The following is a 9,231-nucleotide window of genomic DNA, read 5'->3' on the forward strand; positions in this document are numbered from 1 at the left end:
ATTACGTTTCAGAAGCCGCATCTCTGATGAAACAGGAGTAATAGCCATTTCATACCATTATGCCACTCTTGGTGAAAGGAAAAGAATGTAAGAAGGTGAAATATGAAATGACACTTGTGTTCCTATCTTAAACTAATAGGAAAATAATACTATTAAGTAATTATTATAAGCATATAACAGACATTGAATAACATTTTTTCTTTCCTGTGCCCCATTCCTTTCTCTCTGTCTGGTAACAAATGCTGTTATGACGTAAGCTCTATTGAGAGGGTGACACAAATTAATAACAGGGGGTCTGAAGACAACCAAAAAAAAAAAAAAAAAAAAATTAAGAGATATAATTATTAGGATCGTTACCGGAATAATACCATCTGCAACTTGCAATTTGCACAACTCAGGCGCTGTAATCCTGAGCCTTTCAGCAGCCTAAAAAGGGAAAAAAGTTAATGGTATATGCTTTGGCATTCAAGTTAGGGTTAATACAGGGTTTGGTGTAAACCTTTGGAGAAGCTTTAGCACTCTTCCACAAAATTTGCTGCACATGCCTCTGGACTAAAACATAAAATAAAGGAAACCAACCAGCATAACAGCTTATAAGTCAGCACATAAACTTACTACAATTGTTAAGGATTACAAGAACTGAAGATTCGACCATATAACCACAAGGATGTCAAAGAAACCAAAAGGCAACATTCATCCATAAAACACACAAGGGTTAAATCTGAATATGGTGGAAAATTTGCCAATTTGACACCTAGAAATGGCTTGCTATCACTTTAAAAAAATATTAGGTTAAAGATTCATGGTAATCATGTCTTGACAGCATTTGAGAGACAGGGAAGCATTTCGTTAATTCAGTCAACTTGGTCTATCAAAATCCTCTTCAATGCAGCAAATGTGGAAGCTCACACAATGTTGTTTATGGGGGAGAATAAACCTTTTGCCACCTAGCAAGTTCTGCACCAAGAATAACAAATCCATCCATGGGAGTTTGGGTGTATACATATCGATATGATAATTCAATTTTTCTTCGACTCTGGCAGGGTAAGGTGCACAATAGTCAATGCCTAGGACTAGATCGAGCACAAACATGCATGTCTCACACCCTCCTGATTGGCGATTAACATCATCAATACACAGTAGTTATCACGTAGCATTATTTTGTCAAATATAGGAAAGACTATCTTAGTATTTTTGACATTGTAAGATATGGGGAACCAGCTATCAAATATCAATGTGCTTGAAACTTGTTATCAAAAAGAGACCCCACTCTTATGTGTACGACACAATATATATCTAGAAAATTCCATAACTTCTTTACTGGGGAAAAATCATGAAAAGATAAATAAAAATGCAGTGGCTCTCAACTTATGTTCATTCAAGGATCACTAATCCTATCAATCAAACCTTTACAAGTTCCTATTAGTTCAACTAATGCCAGAATCGAGATCATTAGTACGGTTAAACTTGTTTAATTGGCAATATAGTATTTGAAAGAAAAAATTTCAAGACATATAATATATTCTCCACTCTGTATTCTCAACCTGATCCCCAATTGTATCAAAATTGATATTTAAGCTAACTGTGTTCCCCGCTTCATACTGTCAGATATGTCTCCCCCGAAATTACTTGATATGCATAGGCAGAAATATGCTGTGCAGTAGTTTCCTATGTAGAAGGAGAAGATGAGGGTGGTAAATTGCATCACTAAAGACACATCAATCCAGATACTGCTAAAAACAATTAGACAAAACTTCTATGAGCTAAGCCAAAGTCCTAGTTATGTCAAATCTAATAATGTTACATATTTGATAAATGAAAGAAAAGCATCCTCCTACAAAAGTAAAAAAAAAAAAAAAAATTCTATTTTTCAATATAAGAGATGCATTCACCGGAAGACAAATGAATAGAGGTTGACCAAAAAGCCACATTATAAGAATATTAGTACTATATTATTAGAAGCAATCGTAAAATTGAAAACACAGTATCCGGTAAATACAGTCTGAGACAAATATCACAGATAATATCAATAGAATAGAAACTGCAACCATAAACCAACAGATAATTTGCAAGGTTGACCTATGATATAACCACAGATAATTTGCAAGGTTGACCTATGATATCCATCTAAGATGCAGTAGAAAAGAGGGTACGTAATTGAACCCAAAAAAAAAAAAAACCAACAATAGAAAATTTTGCAAGGATTAGGTCAAAGATTTAAATCACCTGGCCACATAGAAAACTGCATTTTCAAGCATTAGTAATTTATTGGCACAGCCAATGGCAAGCGCACCACCAGAACCTCCTCTCCAATAACTATAGACACATTGGCACCTTCAGACCAAACATGGTCCTCAAATTGTGGGCAATGGCTTCACCCTGCATGCAAGAAAATAAATCAAACAGATTAACATAATTAAAAAAAGGACGCCGAAGTGGAATCGTCCAGCATACTTAACTACATACTTGGCCTAGTTCCTCTGATTAAGGTCAGCATATGCCCCAGGTGTATCAATGAAAGTGATTATGGGGAACCCATGATGATCTGCATAACGCATCATGCGGAGAGCCTTCCTGTAACTGATCAAATAAAAATTTTATAGTCAATATTAAACGTAGAGAACATAGATAGTTCCTAGACCAAGTCAAGCAAGTTGAGAAGAGTCATCATCCATCTTAAATCTAGTCGGTTTCTCAAATGTTAAAAAAAAGACGGAAGGGTTTTAAAGTGCCAACATACCCTGAGGTTTGGCATCCCGAAGTTACGCTGTATGTTTTCTTTAGTATTTCGACCCTTCTGGTGACCCATGAACATATATCTTCTACCATCTATGGTCCCTATACCAGTAACAATAGCTGGTCATCATAACCTGCCCGATCACCATGGAGTTCCACAAACTGCAACATGAGGAAGCATGAGATTCTACTAGCATTAGTTGTTCAGCAACAATTAACTAGGGATTTTAGAGTGTAATTACAAAATAATAATGCACAGTAGACCTTTTCAGTCATGTTAAAAACATGATCAAGGAAAGTAGGCCTGTTAGGATGCCGTGCGATGCTGACACGCTGTATAGGAGTCAGATGTGTATATAAATCCTTTAAAGCCTGAAATAACAAGGGAAGCCATGAGGAAAATGCAATAGGAAGTATTTCATATTCATCAATTGTTGTTGGGGAAAAGAAAGCATTAACATCTTTGATTCACTTTAACAGTTAAAATCATAACTGTAATTAAAAAAAATGCAAAACTGCTAAGAAGCTGGAGTGTAATATTTGCAGTACGAGAATTGCCAAATGAACAATAATCATGCTCATGCTTAAGAGGTGCGATTTGAAGGACGGTGTTGGGGAATGTGTAGATATATTATCAGTTCTTATAAGGACTCTCAGCACAATTAAAGCAATCAATTTTTTTGTCGAACAACAATTATGATTAGACCTGCTGATATTTGGTCTCTAATGAGATAATCTGATCGCTGAAGTCCAGACCAGTTTCAGATGCCATCTTGCGCACCTACCAAAAAAGAAATGTACAATCTTGATGAAGCAGACTCAGGAATTAATGCTCAGTTAAACAGACAAACCACACCAGCACACAGGAAATTACATCAATAATCTTCTTTTCCAGGCCAACAAGCGGCTTCTCAAAATCCAAAGTGACTGGCTTTTGTTTCTCTTTCAGCGGCTTGAAATACGAGAGATGACTTAGCACTCCACCTTTCACATTGGGGTCAGGGTCCTTAGTCCAGGGATTCATGCTTCTTCACTTCCTAAGCTTGGCGGCAACTGTAAACTCCCTTCTTTTCAGACCTAATCGGGCCCTTCCTAAGTTCTCTCAAGGGACACCACTAACACCATTAGCCGAACTTCGGAGAAGATCAGAAGCTGAAGTTCCAGCGAATGCTACTGCACAGTGAGATGCAGAAGCCATCCTCCGTATCCAGTGGCAACTTGCGGTGATTCCACACCAGGATTCTTAAATCAGATCACCCAAACCTCCACTTCTGAAGCCTGTAAACAGTTAAATTAGAACCCGAGAAGAAATCCAGAAATATCACCATATAGATGAACACTTTTGCAAAAATGAAACAAAGCCAACAAAACTCAAAGCTGTATCAGAACACTTGCAATAAACCCATCAGCTGACACAAGCTCGATTCGTTCTTTTCTTTAAAAAAATACCTGAAAATAAGAGAAAGTTGCAGAAGCGTGCGTGGATACGGATTGGAAGATAAATGGGGAAATCCGAAAAAAGGGAGCGAATGAAGGAAAGGAAATAGAGGGTTGCTAACGAATGAGAGAGAAAAGAAGGGTCATCGTGGAGATCGTCAATGAATATTGTTAGCTACGGTTGTGGTATTTGTTCGAAGAGAGGGGGTGGGGGGGCGATACTAACAAGGAGAGTGTGAAGGGGACCCCCGTGTAGAATTAAGCTTAATCGATCGGTTTATAAATGAGGCAGCTTTTTTCGGTTTGCCGTTAAGCGACGAAATTTGCTGCTGCTGTATGACCCAAGCATGTCTGCATTGTGCGATGCGATCTTTCCTCCACGACTTTTCGAGTTTCGACAATATCTTTTTTCTTTGTAAATTGTAAGATAAAATTTAGAAGAATGACGATAAAAATTTGACCAATTTCATAATTCTATGAGTCCGACTTTTTTAATATTAATATTTTAAATTAAATAGTTAAATTGTCCGTTACTTAAAATAAAATAATTAATTAATGTAAAAAATTATATTTTTTGTTCAATCTTTATAATTTACAAAAAAAATTGTAAGTGTTTAATAAAAAATATAATTAAGTTATTTTTTATAACTGTAACTTAATGATATAAAACAAATTTATATGAGAAGTTGTAATTATTGCAATTCTTGTAATTTATAAATAAAAATTACAATTATTTAAATAAAGTTATAATTGATTTTTTTTAAAACTTAAACTTCAATAATAAAAAAAAATTTTACTTGAAAGTTGTGATTTTCAAAACTTATTTATCAATCAAAAAAAAAAATTTATGTAGAAGTTGTAATTTTTATTTAATTATTTTTATAATTTACATAACGAAAGCTATATTGAAAAAAATGAGCTAACTTATTATTTTTATTTTAAATAATAGTAATTTAGTCATTTAACTTAAAATTATTAATATCAGAAAGGTACTCAAAAATTTAAAAGAATTATGACATTTTAAAAACATCATTATCATTATATAATATGGTAGGATTTTATTGTTATTTTTCTAAAAATTTATTTGGAAGAGATTAATAAATTAAAAAAATTGAAAAAAACATATGTAAAATATGCCCCTAATAGATTAAAATTACATTTTTTTCCCATACATTCTATAAAACAGAAAATGTGTTTTGCATTATTAGTGCATGGAAATATTTGAGCTTCGCAACTAGAGAAAAACATAATTTTATTGAGTTTTGGCCTTTATAGTTTTATTAAGTTTTGCTTTCAGTTTTTATAATTTTTTTTAATGTAGGGATTAAAATCACTAAAAAAAGAAAACAATAAGGACCTGAAAAATAAAAATCACCCAATCTTTTTGAAACTATGAGAACTAAAAATATTAAAAAAATTATAAGAATTAAAAACAAAATCAAATAAAATTATAAGGATTAAAGATTGTGTTTTCTTTAAAAACTATCATCAACCAATCTATATTACTTACTTTCATTAGTTGAGGGCGTTTGGATTGGTTTATTCTGAAATTTAGTTTTTTTTTTGTAATTACTAACATGTTTGTTTGACTTCTACCTCCATTACTTGAGCAATCATATAAAAAGTAATATTTTAGTTTTTTAATTAAAGTTCTTTTAGTTTCAAAAATTAATTACTTTCTTACTTTTAATCAAAAAAATTAATTAGAATTTAACGATAAGTGATAACCAATGCACAATGTTACTTTCTAAAACAATTGGACTTTTATATAACTATGCAGGAAGTATTTTGAAATTTAAAAACCAAAATAGTCATCGCCTTCCTCACGCCTTCATCGTCTTTTCTTGTTCCTCTCGTCGTTTTTCATCATTTTCCCTCCAAAAAATCCCAGCTCCATCTTCTTCCAAGAGTTTGAGGACCAATTGCAATTCCCCATCCAATCTTCAACTTAAGGTTTTCCTGCTCGTGGTTTTTTAATGTGATTGCGTTCTTACAGTCTTGCTTGTGGATCTTCAAGCTCCATCAAAAATATTATACATAACTTAAGGTTTTAGAGATTATCTGTATATCAATCAAAATTAGGAGCTTAAATACACAATAAATAAAGTTTAAAGGGTATATAATTAATTGTTAGGAGTTATTTGCATAAACTTGAAAGTTTAAAAATTTATTATTGATTTTAAAGGTTAAGGGGTTTGTTTGTTGTGGTTTAAAGCTCACGAGAGTTGTGTGTAATTTACTCTCATTATAATTTTTATTTTGCCCAAATCTTTTTTAATTCTTCCCCTATTGGTTTTTTTAAGCAAAAATGAGGCCATTTTATTAATATCAAAAGAATATTACACTCTTCTGTTCAAAAAAAAAAAAAATATTACACTCACCAATCCCTCGTAAAGCAAGAAACAAAAACAAATATCTAAGTACAACCTATAAAATCAGAAGCAAGAGAGAAATGAAGCCTAAACTTACAACCTAAACAACACAAACAAACAAGAAATAAACCAAAAGCAACCAAAGTAGCAACAGACTCAGCTAATGCCTTCTTTCTCAGCAACACTTGAATTACTACCATCCTAATCCTACACAGTTGTACCCTTCACATTAAGCGCTTCTACCATAGAAATCATAAATCAAGATAGAAAAAATAGAAGATGGTGGCTTATAGAGCCATCCTTGTGGTACCTTGCTTCTTATAACTTGTGTTTACTCCAATCTATAGCATTATTCCCTCTCATTCAGACTAAAGAGAAAGAGTATAACTCATTAGATCCCCAAAGCTTAAAGCGCTTCTATAATAAATCATAATAAGAGTTATCATAGACCCTCATAACTTTAACCATCACTTTTTATAAAGGTATTACTAATCAGTTTTAATCAAAACTTTCCCACTACTAAACAATCCCTTAATGATAGTGCCTCCAACCTAGCTAAACACTCAACTATAAATGCAAACTCAACAACTACTATCCTTCTCATCCCTCCTAAAAATTTATCATGTGAATCTCTGCCAATCACCCCAATAATAGCCTTTCTCCTTCTCATACAAAAAGCCCTATTTATATTCAACTTAACAACCCCTTCCATAAGTTTCTTCCAGACCAATTATCACTCATTAACCTCAATAGGCCCTTGCACCTTCTTTTTCCTCGCCATACGCTCCCAATATTCCTCCTTTAAACCAGCAGCCTTGCTTAAACAAAGATCAACATTAGTCCTAAGATTCTCAAACATGAAATTACATCAAGTTTTCCAAATCATTTGGAAAATATGGCTACTACCTAATTATCAAACACTTGCTTATTCACTAACCAATCTTCTAACCACTTATCCACTCTCCATGAATTCCATTTATCAAACTTTAAAGTAAGAGGAGAAGCAACAAGCTCCTTTTAAGCCATGGGCACACAAAGAGCATAGGCTCAATAGTTTCACTATGCTTATTACAAATACCACAGATAGGACTATTCAAGCACTTCCTCTTATATAATGCTTATCTTGTTGCCATTGCCCCACTACACACCCTTCACATGAAATAAGCAATTTGAAGTGGTATTTTAATTTTCCACATCCCTTTCCACAATTTTTTGTAAACTTGAAAAGAACTACTAGGATCTTTTAAAGTAACAGGTCCCTCTACTTTTATGGTTGATCTGTATCCAAACTTCACAGCGCATTCTCCATCCTTACTTCCTAACTATAATTAACTTTATCTTCCCCACAAACCACAGACAAGAGAACATTATTAATTAACTTTATATCCTTCACACTAAGCCACCTATCGAAAAGCTCTGGTCTCCATTTACCATCATATATCGGGTAACTAAATCTTGAAGACTTTATCTCATCTTTAAGCACTCCTTAATTTAACTTATGATTCTTAGCCATAGGAGTCTAGTGATCCTAAAAAACACTCACCTTAACACCATTAAAATTATCCAACATAAATTTTTCTCCAACAGCTTCCTCCTTTCCAAAATACTAGTCCTCCCTCAAGAAGCTCTTCCTCTCTTTACAACATGTATAAAACCAAAGTTTGGATAATACAACCCTTTCAAAATTCTACACCAATAATTATTAGGATTTTGGGTTATTATTGTACAGTCCCTCGAAGTAACCACCAACTTTACCCAATTACGCCATAACACATCATAAGTATAGGCTAGGTGAGAGAATTGGACTCTAACAACCCACCTCACCCAACATATGCTAGCACAATATAGGAAACACCAATAACTGAAACAAATAATCAAAACACTCCCAATGTGTCATGGACTGTGCCACATGTTTCACAGTGATGAGTGTGGTTGCTCACCTTTAAAAATAATGCTAAACTAACCCTAACATAGCAAAGGGTCAACTTAGGTCATATCCCAATGGAAGTATCTACTAGTTTAGTTATAGAAATTGCTTGAGTGAAATAGGTTAAATTCTAAATGTTTAGGGCTTAAATTGATTACTAAAGCTAATTAAATAAGGAAAATAAGTTAGGGGCAAAATTAAAGTATTTGATAATAAAGTATGAATGGGTAGATTCCTAATGCTTGAATTAGAGAGAATTCCTTGCCATTTAAGTCATTAACTAAGAATTATGATCTTACTAGTCAAAAGTGCAACTAAGTTCAGGTTAAACCTAGTTGGTTTTAGCTAATGACCTAAACTTAGTCCTAAATTAAGTAATTAAAGTTATGGCCATCACCTAAATGAAGACTCCTAGTGTGTTTTAATCTAACCAAGGCACGGCTCTCTCTCTAAAATCACTTAAGCAATACAAGATTATATAACACAAGAGTAAGGCTAGAAATCAATCCACAAGATTATGTAAGACTAATTCCAAGCAAATTCACATTAATAAATCACAAAATTATGCAATTCACCAATATGGTAGCATTCAGAAGAGAGTCAAAAGCATAGAAAAGATTCAAACAAGTCATCTTCCATTACAACAAAGTCTACTCAAATTAAAGTATAAGCCAATCACAATGTAACCTAAATCTAGAATTACAAAGTAAAGTAAAATGGAAGAGCTAGGTCAAAGTAATTCTTATCCAAATATGTAGG

The 9,231-nt window shown here is 33.3% G+C and overlaps 1 pseudogene; it reads right to left on the reverse strand.

The window, feature by feature from the left end:
* Positions 1-357: 357 nt before the first annotated feature.
* On the reverse strand, positions 358-4,358 carry LOC129295729 (acetyl-coenzyme A carboxylase carboxyl transferase subunit alpha, chloroplastic-like; annotated as a pseudogene).
* Positions 4,359-9,231: the final 4,873 nt, after the last annotated feature.

The sequence above is a fragment of the Prosopis cineraria genome, unplaced genomic scaffold (assembly GCF_029017545.1).
Source record: "Prosopis cineraria cultivar Desert tree isolate PC_DT_omini unplaced genomic scaffold, ASM2901754v1 PC178, whole genome shotgun sequence".
In the NCBI taxonomy this organism is placed as follows: Eukaryota; Viridiplantae; Streptophyta; class Magnoliopsida; order Fabales; family Fabaceae; genus Prosopis; species Prosopis cineraria.